This window comes from Dipodomys merriami, unplaced genomic scaffold (assembly GCF_024711535.1).
Source record: "Dipodomys merriami isolate MVZ:Mamm:240054 unplaced genomic scaffold, mDipMer1.0.p SCAF_24, whole genome shotgun sequence".
Classification (NCBI taxonomy): domain Eukaryota; kingdom Metazoa; phylum Chordata; class Mammalia; order Rodentia; family Heteromyidae; genus Dipodomys; species Dipodomys merriami.
The window spans coordinates 24,167,672-24,188,701 of NW_027203826.1; the positions used below are offsets into that span (position 1 = coordinate 24,167,672).

General features: G+C 36.7%; 1 protein-coding gene and 1 long non-coding RNA gene across 5 annotated transcripts in view; one reads left to right on the forward strand and one right to left on the reverse strand.

Moving 5' to 3' along the window:
- Positions 1-662, forward strand: part of LOC138835832 (uncharacterized) — a 34,933-nt gene extending 34,271 nt beyond the window's left edge. Inside the window, exon 6 of the long non-coding RNA XR_011374733.1 lies at positions 579-662. This is a non-coding gene — a long non-coding RNA (uncharacterized lncRNA). The remainder of the gene's footprint in view (positions 1-578) is intronic.
- Positions 1-21,030, reverse strand: part of Rabgap1l (RAB GTPase activating protein 1 like) — a 460,833-nt gene that overhangs the window by 425,555 nt on the left and 14,248 nt on the right. The window lies entirely within an intron of this gene.

Below are 21,030 nucleotides of genomic sequence, written 5' to 3' on the forward strand. Positions count from 1 at the left end.
CATTACTTTCCAACTTTTAAAAATCAAAACTCCCAAGAATGCCAAAACAAAGAAAAGAATTATCTCCTCATGGTCTGTTCAAGATTTATTTATGTTACTCATATTAATGTCCTGTTTTAAGAAACCCTTGGAAGTAGATGCATCTATTTTCTAAAGATTTTTCCACTTCACATGTGTTTCCCAAATTGCAGAATGTGTTAACCACCATGTCTTTACACATCTAGGCTGTACTGTAATGCCTTGCACTTGCTAAGTAAATTGTCACTTAACGTCTGCAGCCATTTTTGCTTTAGTTATTTTTCTACTAGGTTCTCACTTTTTGCCTAGGCTAGCATGGGCCATGATCTTCCTATTTACATTTCCCACATAACTGGAATGGTAGGCATGGGCCAAGGTTCTTAAAATTTTTTTATTGTTAATTTGTTTCCTCAAGCTGGCCTCAAACTATGATCCTCCCAATCCCAGCCTGTCCAGTAGCTACAAATACAAGTGTGAGCTATTATGCCAAGCTGCTGTGAATCTTTTATTGTCAAAATACCATATCTTCTTATATCCAATCCTCTCCAAATCCTTTTCAGGTCGCTGTTCTTCCATCTGAGTTCTAAATGTTGGAAATCACTTGTCACACACACTAATGTGTAATGTCTCTAATCATGGATTAAAATAGCATATATGTATATATTTTACCAGTCTCCCATGTTCTATACCAACTCAAATGCTTTCTCTTAATTCATGACTTAGACTCCACCTGTCTACTTCACATTCCCAAGTAAAGATATTATGAGAGGCTGGACACTGGTGGCTCATAACAATAATCCTAGCTACTCAGGAAGCTGAGATCAGAAGCTCATGGTTCAAAGTCAGCCTAGGCAGCCTACCTCTGATTAACCACCAGAAAACTGTAAATAGAGCTGTGGCTCAAAGTGGTAGAGAGCTAACCTTGAGCAAGAGATTGGGGACAGCGCCCAAGTCCTAAGTTTACACCCATGACTGAGATAGTGAAAAAAAAAAAAAATATATATATATATATATATATATATATATATATATATATATATATATATATATATATATAACCAAAACAGGATTTTAATGTCTCCTAGAAACTTGTTTTCCAAGCTCCCCATTTGAGTAAATAACCCCATCTTCCACTAAGTTACTCAAACAAGAAATCCGGATGTCACCTTTGAGTTACCTCCTCTTTTTCGTTCTTCCATTCATTAGCAAGTCATAGCAAGCCCCATATCCAAATAAATCCTCTATCTATTCATTTTCCATCATGTCTTCTACTACTATCTACTGCAAAAGTCTCCTAACTATCTCCTACCAGTCTTATCCTCCTCAATCTACTCTTTACCCATCTGTCCAAGGAACTTTTTAAAAGACAGATTACCTTAAACTTCAGACTAAAACCTCTACACTCTAATTCAAATAAAACCCAAACTGGAATAACTAGGACCATTATACTTTTACCCCTGCCACATTCTAATTATAGCTCCTTAATCACAGCAATTTTTCCCCATTCAGATCTTAGCTCTTACCTCATACCTTCAAAACTGATTCCTTCAAGATTCGGTTCATTCATGCTTTCAATACATATTCATTGAGTCCCTACTATGTACTAGAAGTGACACACCTGAATAAAAGCACAGCTGTCTGTCTTCCTAAAGCTAATAACATCCTAACAGAACACAAAATTAGAATTACATCCTGCAATAAGTACTACAAAAAACTTATTTGATATTTGGCTGAATAAAAATGAATTAGCCATGGAAAGAATTACAAGAAAAACTTCAACAGAAGTAACAGTAAATGCACAAGCCTAGATAGGAGAAAAGACTTATTGAGAAACAGAAAAGAGGTCATGGTAGCTAGATCATAAAGGATAACACAAGATGAGATATAAAAGCGACAGAAGCAAATGTCAAAACTAAATAAATTACTTTCTTGCCCAAAAACTCTGTTTACTCTACCATGAACTACATTTCAACCCCTATAGTTTCTGTAGCTACAGAAAACTGAAGCTCTCCATTATCCTCTTCAACTATGTAATCCAAACAAGACCAGCAATCCAGGAAGCCTCCACTGGTACCCAAGAAGATAATAGCATCAACACAACAGAGGAAGGAAGGAAGGAAAGAAGGAAGGAAGGAAGGAAGGAAGGAAGGAAGGAAGGAAGGAAGGAAGGGAGGAAGGAGGGAGGGAGGGAGGGAGGGAGGGAGGGAGGGAGGGAGGGAGGGAGGGAGGGAGGGAGGGAGGGAGAGAAAGAAGAAAGAGAGAAAGAGAGAAGAAAGAAAGAAAGAAAGAAAGAAAGAAAGAAAGAAAGAAAGAAAGAAAGAAAGAAAGAAAGAAAGAAAGAAAGAAAGAAAGAAAGAAAGAAAAGAGAAAAGAAAGAGAGAAAGGGGGAGGGAGGGAGGGAGGGAAAGGAGGGAGGGGGAGGGGGAGGGAGGGAGGAAGGGAAGGGAGGGAGGGAAAGGAAGGAAGGAAGAAATTACTTTCCAATTATTAACTTGCCATTTTCCATTAAAATCTATAAGCAAAGATTTTATATCTGTCTTTGACACTCAGAATCTTACTAGCACACAGAAAAGTTCTGTGATATGCCTGTTTTAATAGCTGTTAATACATCAAAAGAAACTGGAAGAGATTGAGTATCTCTTCTTTGAAATGCTTACAACCAGAAATGCCTCAGACTATAGACTTTTTTTCTGATTTTCAAGATGTCTTTGGTACTGGACACAAGTGTAAATATTCACATATATTTCTTATATACATAGTCTTATAGTAACTTTATACATTATCTTTATTGCGACTGTGTTTATGATTGAGCCCTATCACATGACATGTGGAATTTTCCACTTGGAGAATCATGTTGGCCCTTAAAAAGATTCTGTTTGGAGCATTTTCAGATTTTCAGATTACAGATGCTCAACTTCTACATAGCACACAAAAGCTCTGGACACATATTAAGTATTTGTGACCAGGTATGTGTATGTGAATCTATAACTGCCTACTTCTAAAGATTAGTAGGAATTTTAAAAGACAGGGATCCACATAAAAGAACTAGAATTAACTGCAGTTGTTTTAGTCAAAATATTCCGTGCATGTCCTATGAAACAAGGAAAATTGAGGGGAGGAATAGGGAAGAAATGGGAGAATGATGCAGTAGTGATATTGATCAAGATGCATTGTATTTAAAAACCTTTGCACAACTAAAGATAATAAAAATATAATTAAAAACAATTCAAAATCATGAAAAAACTTCAAATTCACAAGATTTTAAGAAAAAATATTCCCTTTGATTTGATGCAAGTAACAGAAAAAAATTTAAAGACTATTTTTCTAAAACAATTCAACAGGATGCTTATGAGGAAAGTTATAGAATGTGGGGAGAAATGTTTTAAAGCCCTTTTTTTAAGAAAAAGAGAAAATATCAGGAAATGGAAATATGGGATTTTTGGGTTTTGGTAGTGTGGTGGTGGTGTTTGTTTTTGCTTTTTTGTTGTTGTTCTTGCTGTTACCATTTTTGTCCTTTGAAGGGGATGCGGGGGCACAAAAATGAAGGGAAGAAGGGTGAACAAATGCAGTCACGGTATTCAGTAGACACTCTGTGGAAAATGAACTATGCAAAGTGTGGGCAGAGATGTGAGGAGAAACTGATGGAAACCAAAGGAAGAAGTGACATTGTCCAAAGACAAATGGACTCATTATCTGATAAGCATAACCCCTCTGTATAATACCTTAATAATAAGAATAATAACTTGAACAGAGAAAAGACTTTTCAACTTCTACTACACAAAGTTGCAGCTAACTTAGGCAGCCTAGAACAAACAAAAACTCAGGTCCAGAGGGATGGCTCCTTATTAAGTACAAGGCCCTGACTTCAAATCTTATTACCATAAAAAATAAGAAAAAAATCAAAGTAAAAATTGATCAAGTACTGGCTTTTATCTACTTCATTTTACAATATTCACAAGATAAATGAAAACCATAAACACTATTAGAAAGCAGAGATTTATGATTTCAACAAAGTCTACTAGCTTATTAATCATTTCTATTGAAAATCCTACCTCAAAGATTATTTTTAGATGTATTCTGGTGCTTAAAACAGGCAAAGCATGATAAGCAGCTGTTAACACTACTTCCCACCACCAACAAATTCCAAATCTCCTTATCTCCCATTCTACTTTTCAGTAAGAGTATTCATAAGAGGAGCATATATTTCTCTGATCAAGGAAACTTGAGAAAGCAATATCCAAGCTATCTTCAGAAGAAGTCATAAGCCAGTATAGTCTGAACAAGCAATGCCAGAAGTACTGCATCCATACTTTCTCCCTAGTTCTACCATATTCTCCTAAATAAAAGGTCCATCTACCTTTGTATTTGTCACCAAAATTATGCTTATCCAGATCTCTGAAGGCCTTGTCAAAACACAAAATTACAACAATTAAAATACTTTATTAGCTTTATTTCTACCCTGGAACTGAATGACATTTAATTCCAAGAAATAAGTATTCCTTATATTTTTTATTGTCAAAGTGATGTACAGAGGGGTTACAGTTACATAAATAAGGTAGTGATGGGCTGGGAAGGTGGCTCAGTGGTAGAGTGCTTGCCTTGCATGCATGAGGCCCTGGGTTTGATTCCTCAGCACCACATATGCAGAAAAAGCCACAAGTGGCGCTGTGGCTCAAGTGGTAGAGCGCTAGCTAGCCTTGAGCTGAAGAGCTGAGGGACAGCACCCAGGCCCAGAGTTCAGGCCCCACAACCAGCAAAAAAAAAAAAAAAAAAAGGTAGTGATTACATTTCTTGTCTAACTTGTTTCCCCTTCCCCTTCATTTTTCTCCCTCTTTCCCTCTTCCCCCAACCCCCCTCCAAGTTGTGCAGATCATTTCCAACATACTGTCTTGTAGTATCACTGTCGCATAGGTTCCCCCTTTGTCATTTGGCTCACCATTTTGTTGTTCCCCTTCCCTTCCCTAGTTCAGATAAACACGTATGTAATACCCAGAGTACCAAAATGGAATGCAGTGACAACAGGGGATAAACTGTACGGGGGGGGGGGGGGGGGGGAATACAAAAGAAAAAAATTACATAGTACACGGAGAACAGCAACAACAAAGAAAAACCTCTTGTGTCCATGTCTTGGAGCTCATTTCTCTTAGCATCATCTTATATGGTCATATGCACATAACAATCGAGCTAAGATTATCCTAGATGTATACTAATTATTACAAATAAGGGAGACCATGGGACCTATGTTTCTTTGAGCCTGGCTTACTTCACTTAACATAACTTTTTCCAAATCCTTCCATTTTCTTACAAATGGGGTGGTGCCATTCTTTCTGATGGAAGCACAGAATTCCATTGTGTATGTGTATGTATACATATATAAACATATATATACATATATATATATTACATTATCTCAATCCATTCACCATTCATCTTCTGAGGGGCATCTGGATTTGTTCCATATCTTTTGTCAGTAGTGGGGCTTGAACTCTAGGCCTGGGCACTGTCCTGAGCTCTTCTGTGAGCAACAGTGCCACTTCCAGTTTTCTGGTGGTTAATTAGAGATAAGTCTCATGGACGGGGCTGGGAAGGTGGCTCAGTGGTAGAGAGCTTGCCTTGCATGCCTGAGGCCCTGAGTTTGATTCCTCAGCACCACATAAGCAAAAAGAAAAAAGCTGGAAGTGGCAGTGTGGCTCAAGTGGTAGAGCGCTAGCCTTGAGCTGAAGAGCTGAGGGACAGCGCCCAGGCCCAGAGTTCAGGCCCACAACCGGACCCAAAAAAAAAAAAAAAAAAAAAGAGTCCCATTGACTTCCTGCCCCAGACTCGCTTTGAACTGCCATCCTCAGATGGCAGCTTCTTGAGTAGCTAGGATTACAGGTGTGAGCCACTCATGCCAGCATTATTTTTTTTAACAAGGTCTTGATTTTAAGACATTCTCAACTTCATACAACCATCATCATTATCTAATTTCAAAGCAAACTCTGTACCCACTATCAATCACTCCCCATTTTCCATTTCCCCATTCCATTTCCCCAATCACTGGCCATCACCTATTTATTGTCTATTTTCTTGTTGCTTTTATTTGTACAACTTTCTAACCATTCCTCACTATTCAGGATACTCTGCGTAGTGAAAACTTGTCCACCAAGTGGGCAGGTAACTAACAGGAAAAAAAAAAAAAAAACCTCAGCCTTTTCCCTGGAGACAGCAGAAAGCCATCAGGTCAATTTCCTAAATCAATCCATGAGGTATAAAAGTTCCACTCTGAAAGACTCAAACTTTAGAATTAATTAAAGTCTATTTTTGTATATTTATCACTACTATCATTACTACCAGGAAACAAGAGTGGTTACTGATGATTGAGTGTTTAATAACCAGTATAATGAAAGAGGTACAAAGCTAGTAAGTGTTGACTCAAGCCATACACTGAGAATGCCTATTTTTATATCAGACAAACAAGGTCTTTTTATATTGATAAGTGGTACAAGCCACACTGAAGTTCTCTTAGTCAAAAGCCTCTATATACCAAACAGCATAAAATCTAATATATAAAGCAAAAACTGTTCAAAATACAATGACAAATTAACAGATGCACAATTCAAGTAGAAGGCAACCAGCAACAAAGCAAGTACTTAAGACATGAGAATATAAAATGTGGGGTTAATTTTTTTTAGTTTAACTTTTTGGTACTAGCTTTAACTCAGGGCCTGGGTGTTTGCCCTTAGCTTTTTCACTCAGGGCTGGTGATCTACCACTGACACCCCTCCATTTCTGCCTTTTTGAAATATGAGTGGAGTTACATTAACATTTCTGCCATGGCTGGCTTTGAACTGTAATCCTCAAATCTCAGTTTCCTGAGTAGCTAGGATTACAACTGTGAGCCACTGACACCTGGCTGGAGTCCATTTTTATGGTAAATAGATATGTACCTAAATCGAGAACAAAGCAGTCTAGCCAAGCATAAAGATTCATTTCTGAAAGGAAATCAAATAACAGAACATAAAAATATCTTCAAAAAGACCGGTAATTTTTAAAACAAGAGAATTTTTTAATGTATTTCACCAAAAATAATAATAATAATAAAACCAAGTATCAACTACAGTTTACATCAAGTAGAAGGAATCAACTAGTTCCTTTACAGTTTAACACTTCCCAAACTGGACTAGAACATATGTTCTGTCCCATGCACTGCTGTATCCTCAAAACACAAAAAACACTAAAGTAATACATACTGAATGAAAAACAATAGGTAGGCACTGTGGCAACAAAGACACCAAAGCTATAGTTACAGACTCCTTTAAATATAAAAATGAAAATACTACATATCAGAACATAGCCCATTTTGAACTGAAGTATTACAGTTATAAAATCTGTAACAACTTCAGAAAAGCAGCAGCCCTCTAAGATTTATTAAGCATAAAATGTACTGTTAGTCATAAATGAGTACTCTCACAAATTTCTTAGTTTTGTGCTTTGTAACTATATATACTCATCCTGCCTTCCTTATACCAACTGCAATAATCTATATCTAAGTAACAAGGAAGGTTTCCTGTTCTTTTACATCAACATTATCTGCCCTAGCAGAAAAAAGCCACGTCTCAGGTCTCATCTACAGCCAAGTACATCAAGTAAAACCCCTATCCTTATCACTACTAAGGACATCTAAAGACTTTCTGTCCAAGAACATAGAAAACAAGTGACTAAAACTCCCTCCCCAGGAAACTTGGAATCTCTAGAATGAAACTCAACCAGCTATACAATTTAGCTAAGCTTAAAGGCAACATGTATTATCTACAGATTTCATACTTTTTCTGCTATCAGTGGATAAAGCATTCTACTATTAAATATCTCATTTCTAAATATTTCCTAAAATATATTACTTATGAAAATAGAAGCTAGCTAGGCACTGGTGGCTCACGCCTGTAATCCTACTCAGGAGGCTGAGATCTGAGGATGTCAGATCAAGGCCAGTCTGGGCAGGAAAGTCCATGAGACTCTTATCGCCAATAAACCACTAGAAAACCCAGAGTGGTGCTGTGGCTCAAGTGGTAGAGCACTCGCCTTGAGCTGAAGAGCTGAGGGACAGCGCCCAGGCCCAGAGTTCAAGCCTCACAACCCACCAAAAAAAAAAAAAAATAGAAGCTAATCAGAATTACTGCTATTAAGCAAGCCTTCCAGATATAAAACATTCTAATTCAATACTTCTTTTAGTCAGCTATTATCTCATCCATTTATAACACAGTATCAACAAAATATGTATCTAAGAAAAACCTCATGAGAAATACAGAACAAAGAATTCAAGTAAACTTCAATAAAGTACATAAAAACTCTAACAAATACAAATAATGATATATAACATAACAGGAGAGCAGAACTCAGAAAAACATTATGTAACTACATATTGTAAAGATTTAAGTTCTCCCCAAATGGATTTACAAATTCACAATTTTAAACACAAGTTTTGTAAAACTTGAAAAAATATTCTAAGCTTTAAAATGGTGGTTAACAATACAAGCCCCAAAACCAAACTGCCTGCACTTGAATCCTAATTCCTCAGCTTAATGTGTTCTACATTTCACTTTTGCACCAATGAAAACAGTATGATTTGAGCACCACTCGGCTGTTACAATGACTGAAAGTGTTCCTATATCTAAAACTATCTGGTTCATATTATATACCCACTAAGCATCAATGAGTACCTACATCTGAAAGAAAATGTGAGGAGACTTTTTAAAACTGGGGCATTGGGTACATATTATCAGAGAAAAGAAGAATTAACTAAATTATGCAATGCTGGTATAAGAAAATACAGTCAAGTCAAAGAAACAGGATAGAAAATTCAAGAGCTTACTATAGATTAGTTTGGTATAAAATAAAGGTAGCATGATTCAAAACACTGATAAAAGGACAGTACTGTGATTTAATGAAAGTATCCCCTCCAAAATTCACACTGAAAACTTAATTGTCCATGCAACAGTATTTGAAGAGTATGGCCTTTGGAATCTGTGCACTTAGAATGTCATCCCCTTCCATCCTCCTCAGAGAATGCAGCAACGAGGACATCTTGAATCACACAATGTCCTCATTAATACCATGAGTGCCCAGGCCTTGAGTTCAGACTTTCCAACCTAGAAACAATGAGAAAAAAGTTCCTATTGCTTACAAATACCCCTACAAAGGCATATGTATATGTACACATCTACATCTATATTATGAACATGTGTATATAGATTACCCAATGTCATATATTTTGTAACAGCAGTTTTAAACACTAAAACATACAAGTTTATTCAAAACACGGAAGAAAACAAGAATTATTCAATCAGTTGTATGGAACAAATAGCTATTAAGGGGAAGACAAATTTAAACTTGTCTCTACATTAAACCATATATTCAAAAAAAATTCAAAATGAGTTTTGGCTTTTTCTTAAATAACTAGGATGAAAAGAATGAAAACTATTTCGAACTTTCACATGGGGAAGAACAAAGCATAAATCAAAGGAGGAAATAATAAAGAAAACTGTAAATTTAACTCCATAATTAAGACTTGTGCATATCAAAAAAAACATCATGAGGTTGGCACCAGTGGTTCATGCCTGTAATCCTAGCTACTCAGGAGGCTGAGACCTGAGAATCACTGTTCAAAGCCAGCCCAGACAGAAAAGTCCCCTTAAGACTCTTATCTCTAATAAGCTTTTGCAGGGCAAATGACATAGCTAGCAAGATCAATAGAAAGCCCACCGATTGGGAGAAGATCTTTAGCCATACAACAGACAAGGGTCTCATATCTAAAATATACTTGGAACTCAAAAAATTAAACCCCCCAACAACAAATCCTCAAAGAAACAACTGCCCAATAAATAAGTGGGCGAAAGACTTAAAGAGAAACTTCTCTGAAGAAAGAAGGATGGCCAATAGACACATGAAGAAATGTTCAACATCCCTAGCCATAAAGAAATGCAAATCAAAACAACATTGAGATATCACCTCACCCCAGTTAGAACAGCAAAAATCAAGAACTCTAACAACAACAGATGCTGGAGGGGATGTGGACAGAAAGGAACCTTACTTCATTGTTGGTGGGAATGTAAACTTGTTCAACCACTTTGGAAAGCAGTATGGAGGTTCCTCAAAAGACTTCACATAGATCTCCCCTATGACCCAGCAATCCCACTTTTGGGCATTTACCCAAATGTTTACAAACAAGACCACACTAAAACTACCAGCACAACAATGTTTATTGCAGCATTATTTACTATAGCTAAGATATGGAACCAACCCAGATGTCCCTTAGCAGATGAATGGATCAAGAAAATGTGGTATATATACACAATGGAATTCTATGCCTCCATCAGAAAGAATGACATTGCCCCATTTGTTAGGAAATGGAAAAACTTGGAAAAAATTATATTAAGTGAAGTAAGCCAGGCCCAAAGAAACATAGGTCCCATGGTTTCCCTTATTTGCAATATCTAGTATGAGTCAAGCGGAAAAGGTCAGATAATGTGAGGTCAGGAAAATGAACACTTAGATATGTATTTTAATTTTTTTTTCTTTCATGCATGTGTTTCTAACGCATTTATAAGATTATCTCTTTGTTGCTTTGTATGTCCCTCCCCCACAGTATAACCCCTGCTTTCACTATATTTGATGTCAGTATAACTTGTGGAGGAGATGGGGAAAAACCAGTTGTTTAAGGATACAGGTGGACCTGTTGCAACAATGAGAAGTACAAGTTGTCATGTCCAAAACGAGCTTTACAACGTCGGTGGGGGGTGGGGGTGGGGGGGGAGGAGAAGGATTGGGATTGGGGGGGAGGGGGGAGGCTGGGAAGGGATGTGAAGGGTAAACCAAAGGAGGAGGGTGCAATGCTTGGTAAGAAATGTACGCATTATCCTGCCCATGTAATTGTAACCCCTCTGTACAGTTTGTTCACAAATAAAATAAAATTAAATTTAAAAAAAAAAGACTCTTATCTCTAATAAACCACTCAAAAACTAGAAGTGGAGCTGTGGCTCAAAATGGTAGAGTGCTAGCTTTGAGCAAAAAAGGATCGTAGTTTGAAGCCAGTCAGGGCGGGGAAAGTCCTTGAGACTTTTTTTCTCCAATAAAATTACTCAGAAGAGCCAGAAATGGCTCTGTGGCTCAAGTGGTAGAGCACTAGCCTTAAGCAAAAGAAACTCAGGGACAACATCCAGACCTAGAGTTCAACCCCAGGACTGGCAAAAAACAAACAAAAAAAAACAAAAAAACAAAAAAACCTCTATTTCAATGGACACTAAAGAACTGGAAGAGACATGCTTTGAGATTAATGAGATAATTACAGTTTAGTGTGAATCAAGAATAACAGTAGGCCAGAAAACAACATTCAAAATATTTTTCAGAAAGCCAACTAAGACATTAGGCTACACAAATGAAATAGACAAAGCTAAATTCTATGTCTATAATGTGTCTCCACATGTATGCAGAAAGGTGTGAAAATATTTCATCTAATAAATATGTTAGAAAATTATAATGTTTTCTACAAGTCTTACTGAAATCAATCAATTTTTTAAAAGGTAGTTTCTCTAGGAACAGAAATTATTTTTTTAGGAGACACAACAGTTTACAAAACACTTGCAGGATAGTATTATGAGCTACTAAGGAAACTGATCATCCTTAGTTGATCTATTAAAGAATAATTTATAGCCAGGTGCTGGTGGCTCATGCCTATAATCCTAGCTACTCAGGAGGCTGAGATCTGAGGATCACGGTTCAAAGCCAGCCCGGGCAGGAAAGACTGTGAGACTCCTATCTCCAATAAACCACCAGAAAACCGGAAGTGGCGCTGTAGCTCAAGTGGTAGAGCACTCGCCTTGAGCTGAAGACCTGAAGGACAGTGCCCAGGCCCAGAGTTCAAGCCCCACGACCGACAAAAAAAAAAAAAAAGAAGCTGAGATCTAAGGATTGAAGCAGCCTGGGCAAAAGAAAGTCCACAAAACTGTTATCTCCAATTAACAAGCAAGAAGCTACAAGCTCAAGTGGTAAACTACCAGCCTTGAAGGAAAAAGCCAAGAGTGCAAAGCCCTAAGTTCAAGGCCCAGTACTTACACAAAATAACAATAATAATTAATGATAAAGCTTAATTGATCATACAAGAAGTAAACAAAAAATATTCCACTGAAGAAAACAAAGAGAAAGAAAGAAAGAAAGAAAGAAAGAAAGAAAGAAAGAAAGAAAGGAAGGAAGGAAGGAAGGAAGGAAGGAAGGAAGGAAGGAAGGAAGAAGAGCAGAGCAGAGCCAGGTATAAGAGGTTCGTGCTTGTAGTCTACTCAGGCAGGCTGAAATCTGGAGAATGGCCATTCAAGGCTAGCCTAGCAGAAAAGTTCTCTAGCCTCTATCTCCAAAAACACTCACCCAAAGCAGGGATGCTCAAATGGTAAAGTGCCAGCCTAGGAAGCATAAGCTCTTGAGTTCAAACATCATTGGGGGGGGGTGGGGGGGGGAGGGAGGGACATCAACTACTGTAAACTGACATTACAGGAATAAAATAAATAAATAAAATAAACTCCAAAGCTTCTCATAAGATATCAAAGGAGAATTCAAACACTAAATAGGATTCCTCAAGGTAGAAAATAAAACCAGCAGCAAGTTAATTGAAATAAAAGGTAATGTCTTATTTTAGAACTCATGCATAATGACATACACCACTAATCCCAGCATTTGGGAGGCTGGAGAATGTTCCAGAACATCTTGAGCTACATAGGAAAATTATTGTCCAGGGTAAAAACAGCACTGTATTTCAAGGGCAAGTGGTGTATCTCAGCAGCATAGTGCCTGCTAATAAACATGATGCCCTGAGTAAACAGATCCCTGTATAAAAATCTTCAAAAAAGTGTAAAATTATTTATTGTCCATCAGTTTTATGGTAAGTGAAAATGTGCTAAGAATTCTAAGTTTCTATGTATGCTACTTTATTTCTCTAAAAGAAACTGGAATGAGTTATGAGAGTTGAATATCTGAATAAACATCAAACTCTTTGCTAACAGTCTTCATAAATATATACCTACATAAAAGTTCCCTAAGAAACTCTACTGTAACTTCAGATTACAGTGAGCATGTGTTACACTGTGTTGTTGTTTTGTTATATATTTGTCACTGGGCACAGTAAATTCTAAAAGCTGTAATTTGTGAATCTAAAATGAGAACTGAGCTGTCTGATCCTATTGACACTCGTTTCACAACAGACAATAAAAAAAAAGAATCACCTGTCACTTTTGATTAGGGGTTTTATGATGTCCAGACAAGAGACTTTCTAACTTAAGCCACCTCAAAAGAGCAAATCAAAGCAGGGCACTACTGGCTCACAACTGTAATCTTAGCTACTCAAGCAGGATGAAAGCTGAGGATCCTGGTTTGAAGCCAGCCAGGGCAGGGAAGTACATGAGATTCTTAACTACAACTAACCACCAAAAAGCCGTAAGTGAGGTTGTGGCTCAAGTGAATGAGTACCAATCTTGAGCCAAAAAGCTAAGGGACAATGCACAGGCTCTGAGTTCAAGCCCCAGTACTGGCAGGTACAGGCATGCATGCATACACACGCGCGCGCGCGCACACACACACACACACACACACACACAGAGCAAATGATTCCATTAACCATTCAAAGTCTAGAAATAATCTCCTAAAAGCAATATTTTTCTTTCCAGAATACATGGAACAGATGTCATCTAAAACAATCAAAATAGTAATCTTTTTATCTTGAGTCCAAATTAATGCTTCTTTTATGTTAGTTGGCAAAAAATAAATAACAGAGCCAAGCACTGGTGGCTCATATCATACCTGTAATCCTAGCTGAGGATCATGGTTTGAAGCCAGGTGATGCAAGAAAGTCCATGGGATTCTTATGCCCAATTAACCACCAAAATGCCAGAATGAGAGCTGTGGGTCAAGTGGTAGAGTTCTAGTCTTGAGAAAATAAGCTCAGGGACAGCACTCAGGCCCTGAGTTCAAGTCCCAGGACTGGCACTAAATAAATGAATACATACATACATGTATATTCTATTGTACATTTTTATTTTACATTAAATTATTACAAGTAAATATTTAAGCTGCTATTGTACATGTGTTTTTTTTTTTTTTTTTTGCAGTACTAAGAATTGAACTCATATATGCATTCTGGCTGCACAAGCACAATAGCACTAAACTACCACTCACTGATTTTACTTTTTTTTTTTTTGGCCCATCCTGGGACTAGAGCTCAAGGCCTGGGAGCTGTCCCCTGAACTTTTTTTGTCAAAGCTAGCGTTCTACCACTTGAGTCACAGCTCTACTTCTGGCTTATTGGTGGTTAATAGGAGGTAAGAGCCTCCAAGGCTTTACTGCCAGGCTTGTTTCAAATCACCATCCTCAGATCTCAGCCTCTTGAGTAGCTAGGATTACAGGTATAAGCCACTGATGCCCAACTTAAACTTTTACAGGAAAAAGTAGACTTGAATGCAAAGTAAGTACTCAGTTCTGCTAGCTGTCCACGTCAGAAAAATCAACTTGTTTTGCCAACCCAAGAAAATACTGTTGACCTGCATTTTAGACTTCTCTATAATAATCATCATTTGCTAAGTAGCTATGTATTTACAATACTTCTAAAGACTACTGGGTATCTATTATTATCTTATAGATACCAAAACAGGAAGAAAATGGTTAAGTACTTTGACCACAGTGATACCTGAGCAGATAGCTGAGGCCAAACTCCAAAGCAATCCACCGGATTCCAAAGGGTCTACTCTTTCCACCAAGGAATAATGTCTCTCCAAAGGGAAAAAGGAAAAAGTATATAATTGTAATAGCTAACATTTATGGGTTATTTTTATACAAACATTTTATATTTCATTTCAGTTAACTCTTATGTGACTGAAAGCCAGCAGGAGTATTTTTGTAAGTGAAAAGTGAAGAAATAGAGAAGGTTAAATGAGAAGGTTAAGTAGAAAAGGTTAAATAGAGAAGTTTAAATGTCCAAGGTAGATGGTTTCTTCAGATTTGAAGAAAAATGCCACAGTTATGCATCATAAACATACTAATACACACACTTTCATAAACAATATTGTTACCATTTATTAAGCTTATTATATGGAAGAGACTGTGCTATATACTTTTATTTATCATGGAATCCCTCAAATAACAAATAAACCAACTGTAGAGTTTCAGAAGTCCAACAAATATTATTTTCAACTAAAGTAGACTTTGTCATTTTCATTTTTGTAAGATAGTTTAAGAAAAAATATTCTATGTCCAAAAGACAAACTTCTCCACCAACATCTTCGAAATAGCAATTTATAGCTAGATGCCAGTGGCTCACGCATGTAAGCCTAGCTACTCAGGAAGTTGAGGTCTCAGGATCATTGTTCAAAACCAGCCCAGGCAGGAAAAGTCCAATTAACCACCAAAAAAATGTAAGTGGAGCTGTGGCTCAAGTGGTAGAGTGCTAGCCCCAAAATCAGCACTATATAATATTATATAGTATATTATTTATATAATATACTAAATAATGTTATTTATATATACTCTGTATATAGAGTAATATATATTTAATATATATTAGTATATTATTTATATAATATACTAAATAATATGTTATTTATATATACTCTGTATATAGAGTAATATATATTTAATATATATTATATATATATATATATTCTCTACTCTCTGTCACAATTACGTGATCTTCCCCCAAGCGTAAAAATATCTAAATTTGTTAACTCTAGTTGCTCATTAGTAAATATATAATCAGAAGCCAGTAGTTATTACTGTTAGCAGTTACTATTTTACTATTTGTCAGCTGCTCTGCCAGAAGCTTTGTAGTCACTAGTTTATTTAACTATTATTTCATTGATTTATACATAAATATATAGGCTCTTCAAGCCTGGTGGATCATTTGATCTCTTTAAAAATTAACTATTAATGGAAATTAAAGAAGACTTAAATAACTCACTCAAAAACCACAGTCATAAGGAAACAGAAAGGAGATGGGAACTCAAGTCCACTTCAAAGGGTCAAACTTTTTCTATCTTCAAAGTGTGGAATTTATTATAAGAGATGGAGCTTGACTTCTAGAAGAAAGGAAGGAAGAAAGCAAAGCATCCCTATACTCAATTTTAAAACTGGAATAATCTTGGAAGTGAGAAATTAGTTATTTCCATCTTTGAATTGAGAAACATTTAAACTGGTCTTTTAAAATCCAAGAATATAGAAGAGTAGACAAAAACTAAAAATCCATATAAATGGCTGAGAAAATGGAGTAACTATGATGCATTATAACTTCTAAAAAATGATCTCAAAAGTAGATGAAATCCTTCTTCTAAAGATACCAAACAACTTTTTTAATGGTACTGGGCTTTAAAAATGACTCATGCTTATGTACTCATGTACATGCTCATGTACTCTACCACAGAGCCACACCTAAGCCCTTTTTTACAGTTATTTTTAAGATACAGTCTCACTTCCCACCTGAGCACACAGGCCACACCATGCTCTTTTCCACTAAAGAGTCTTGTGAATTTTTCTGCTAGGCTGACCTCAGATCACAATTCACCCAATCTCAGCCTCCCAAGCAGCAAAGTTTGCTGGCACGAGATACTAAACCCTGGATCTAAACAATTTTTTAATGTGTCTATTACAGATTAACTCATTCAAATATTTACTAGAAGTCTACTGTCTAATTAACATTATAAACTGGGAATTTGTACATAAATATATAGGCTCTTCAAGCCTGGTGGATCATTGGATCTCTTTAAAAATAAAAACAGGGCTGAGAAGGTGGCTCAGTGGAAGAGTGCTTGCCTTGCATGCATGAGGCCCTGGGTTCCATTCCTTAGCACCATATAAGCAGAAAAAGCTGGAAGTGGCGCTGTGGCTCAAGTGGTAGAGTGCTAGCCTTGAGCTAAAGAGGTGAGGGACAACACCCAAGCCCAGAATTCAGGCCCCATGACCAACAAAAAACATTAGCTAATTAATTACTATTAAAATTAAAAACAATCATGTTGGCATTTCCAAGTCAGATTCCTCAACTCCCCAGATATGTTATTTAGCCTGACAAGAGTAAATTCTTTCTCTTAGCTTCTTACTGAATGAAAATACAAAATAAAAATGAGAGTATTTCCCAAAATATCAGTATTAAAGTTACAGCACTAGCTTGATGTGACATATCCACAAATAAAAACATCTATCTGAAGGAAGCTAAACAGAAATTCCTAATAATGGATTTCTTAAATTGTACTGCATACTTCAGTGCTGCTGTTTACTCTGTTAAAGGTAATCACTGTATTTTTCGCTAGCACATTAATTGAAGAGGGTGCAAGTATGTGTTTCACTTAAGACTGTCTTTAAAACAAACAATAAAAATAATTTTACTAAATCTCAATGTTTGAATACAAATCTTTTTTAAATGGAATATGACAAATTAGGAACACACATTATTTTTACTGAACATCTGAGTACAGTAATTTCCCAAAGAAAAAGCACTTCTGCAATTATTTGAGTTACAAGCTTAACTAAGCACCTTTTTATAGAATATTCATTATTCTTTTTTTTTTTTTTTGGGTCCGGTCGTGCGGTCTGAACTCTGGGCCTGGGCACTGTCCCTCAGCTCTTCAGCTCAAGGCTAGCGCTCTACCACTTGAGCCATAGCACCACTTCCGGCTTTTTTTTCCTGCTTATGTGGTACTGAGGAATTGAACCCAGGGCCTCATGCATGCAAGGCAAGCACTTTACCACTGAGCACGTTCTCAGCCCAGAATATCCATTATTCTTGAAAGAACAACTAGCCAGCTATGGCTATAAGTACATCAATATGTATAAGACATTTTTGAAAGTAAACAAAAAAAAACTGAAAATAGTAGTTGCCAATGAAAAACATATAGCTTACATACAAAAATTAGCTTAACTGCTTCTCACTAAAGATTTTCAGATGAGACTGATAATAATGCTAACAAATGTGACTTTCTTATATTGTAATATACTCACATTAGGATGATCTACATAAATCAGTAAAACAATGCTTTCTATATTCAGTAAACCAATATATTTTTTAAATTAGCAGTATTACAAACTATATCCAACAATGTATAAATAAGACAAAGTAGTGCATTTGAATTATAACAAGGTATAAGGAATTCACGAACATATGTCAGATTTCACATGGCAACTAACCATGAATAAACTTCCAATTGGTATCAAAAATTGTCTTCAAAAGCTATTAAAATACAATCCCTCCATAAGCAATCAATAAAGCCAGCTTTTCCTCACACACCTCCACCTACTTTAATAGAACAAGTGCAGTAGCAGATATGAGAACATCTCTTCTATGAAGCCAGACATCAAAGAGTTTGTGAAATACAAAGTAACACTCTCTTGCCACTAAATTGTTTTGTTTGGGAAATAGTTACATCTAATTTTAAAATGTTATTTATGTTCACTGTTTGTGTCTGTGCACGTGTACATGTGCACGCCTGAACATGTGTGCATGTATGTGTTTTAGTCTTGGGGCTAGCTTTTGAGCTTTTGTTCTCAAAGCTAGCTAGCACTCTAGCACCTGAGCCACAGCTCCACTTCAGCCTTTTTAACTGGAGATGAAAGTCTCATGGATGTTCCTGCACTGGCTGGGTCTGAACCATGATATTCAGATCTCAGGGTCGGGAGTAGCTAGGATGACAAGCATGAGCCTGTTATTTTTAAGTGAATATATATGCATTTTAACTCCTATTATGGTAAGGATCCCCATATACATGTCCAACAATTTACCATTGTTCATGCATTTCCATTTGCTTTCCTCCACCATCTAGCCACATCCATAGGCTTCAAATCCTCTAAATTTCAGTTCAATAGCTTTTTTTTTCCACAATCTCCTATTTTTTGTTATTAAAAGGAATTTAATAACCTTAATTTAAAATTCTTAACAGCAATTCCATCACAGGCCTTGTCGACTGGAAGCAACTCCATTGGGTGGCATCCTTTGGGATGTGATCAAACCCAGTCTGGGACATGAACAGCCACATGGCAAGGAGCTACCTGGAAGTTACTTCAATACAACATCAAAGTCTCCTATTTTTTTTACAGCAAATGATCACCTCCTATTGATTTGCCAATGTACTCTATCTGAACTTTTCTCAAGATTAACAATTTTCTATATAATTTATCTTCTTTGAGAGACTATTCCCTAACTCAATAGATAGTAAACATAAAATGAAGTTTTGAAATGAAGTTATAAATTTGACAATGTATATACCTTATCACAAAGAACAATAAGAATATAAATGAGTTTTTGAAAGTTAAGAATGTGTAGACCATAGCTAAGATATGGAACCAACCCAGATGCCCCTTACTAGATGAATGGATCAAGAAAATGTGGTATATATACACAATGAAATTCTACGCCTCCATCAGAAAGAATGACATTGCCCCATTTGTTAGGAAATGGAAAGACTTGGAAAAAATTATATTAAGTGAAGCAAGCCAGGCCCAAAGAAACATAGGTCCCATGGTTTCCCTTATTTGCAATAACTAGTATATGTCTGAGTCAAGCAGAAAAGGTCAGTTAAGTTGATGTTAGAGAAATGAACCCTAAGATATGTATTCAAATGTTTTTTTCCTTTCATGCGATTGTTTCTAACCTCCCCCACGGTATAACCCCTGCCTTCACTGTATTTGATGTCGATATAATCTGTGGAGGGGAAGGGGAAAAACAAATGGTTTAAATAGGGATACAGGTGGACCCGTTGCAACAATGAGATGTACAGTCGTGTCCAAAACGAACTTTACAACTTTGGTGGGGTGGGGGGGAGAAGGATTGGGTGGGGGAGGATGGAAAGGGATGGGAAGGGGAAACAAAAGGAGGAGGCTACAATGCTTGATAAGAAATGTACTCATTATCTTGCCCATGTAATTGTAATCCCTCTGTATTTTTACAGTTAAAAGAGAGAATGTGTAGAAAATTTTAATCACAGATTTAGAAGCCACAAGGTTCAACTTCAGATCTAAATCATAACTCTACAGTGTTTTTCTCAAAGTTCTTTGATATTAAGAAATAAAGCAGGGGCTGGGAAGGTGGCTCAGTGGTAGAGCACTTGCCTTGCATGCATGAGGCCCTGGGTTTGATTCCTCAGCACCACATAAGCAAAAAGAAAAAAGCCAGAAGTGGTGCTGTGGCTCAAGTGGTAGAGTGCTAGCCTTGAGCTGAAGAGCTGAGGGACAGCGCCCAGGCCCAGAGTTCAGGCCCCACGACCAGACCTCCCCCCCCCAAAAAAAAAAAGAAGTAAAGCAAACTACACTTAAAAAATAATCTCCATAAAAGCAAACAACCAGAATCAGAGGCCAAGAACATACCCAAAAGCATATTTGAATCTGCCCACTGATGGCACTATTTCTGCTCTACTATATCTGCTGGGTACAAATGCATTAGCTTATACCAACAACAGTCAAGATGCAACACTTAAAAATACAATCTCTGTTCCTTCTTCAATAAAATGAGATTTTAGTTATTATTTCTATCCATAACCAAATGGATTTTAAGGAGTTCAATATTCTTGATCTTACAAGCTTCCAGTCCAAACTTGAAGATATTTAACTGATAGATCTAAGTTATATACTCATGCTCTAGCTGATAAAGGAGTTAGTAATAAAGTGTCTACCAATTTCAACTTCTCCAGCAAAAAAGAAGGATCTGTCTCACAACTGGTAGATTTTCCCAAAATAGCAGTATCCCCCTTTATTTCCTTCCTACTACTACCCTAGTTAAGGAAGATCTTTATATTAGTCTTTCTTTAAATTGGTTATAGGATCCAAAGATTCTCCTCTAATCAATTTTAGTATATGTGCTGCCAAAGCGAACACTCTCCTCTAATCAATAGAAAAATATTGGTGCAGTAGCAATGATTGGTCTTTGCAAAAACTTGCCACAAACACAAGGGCTATCACTTTAAATAGCCTGAAAACCAAGCATCCTCACCCTAGTGAAACAGTCCCATACAGTGTCTTGAGCAC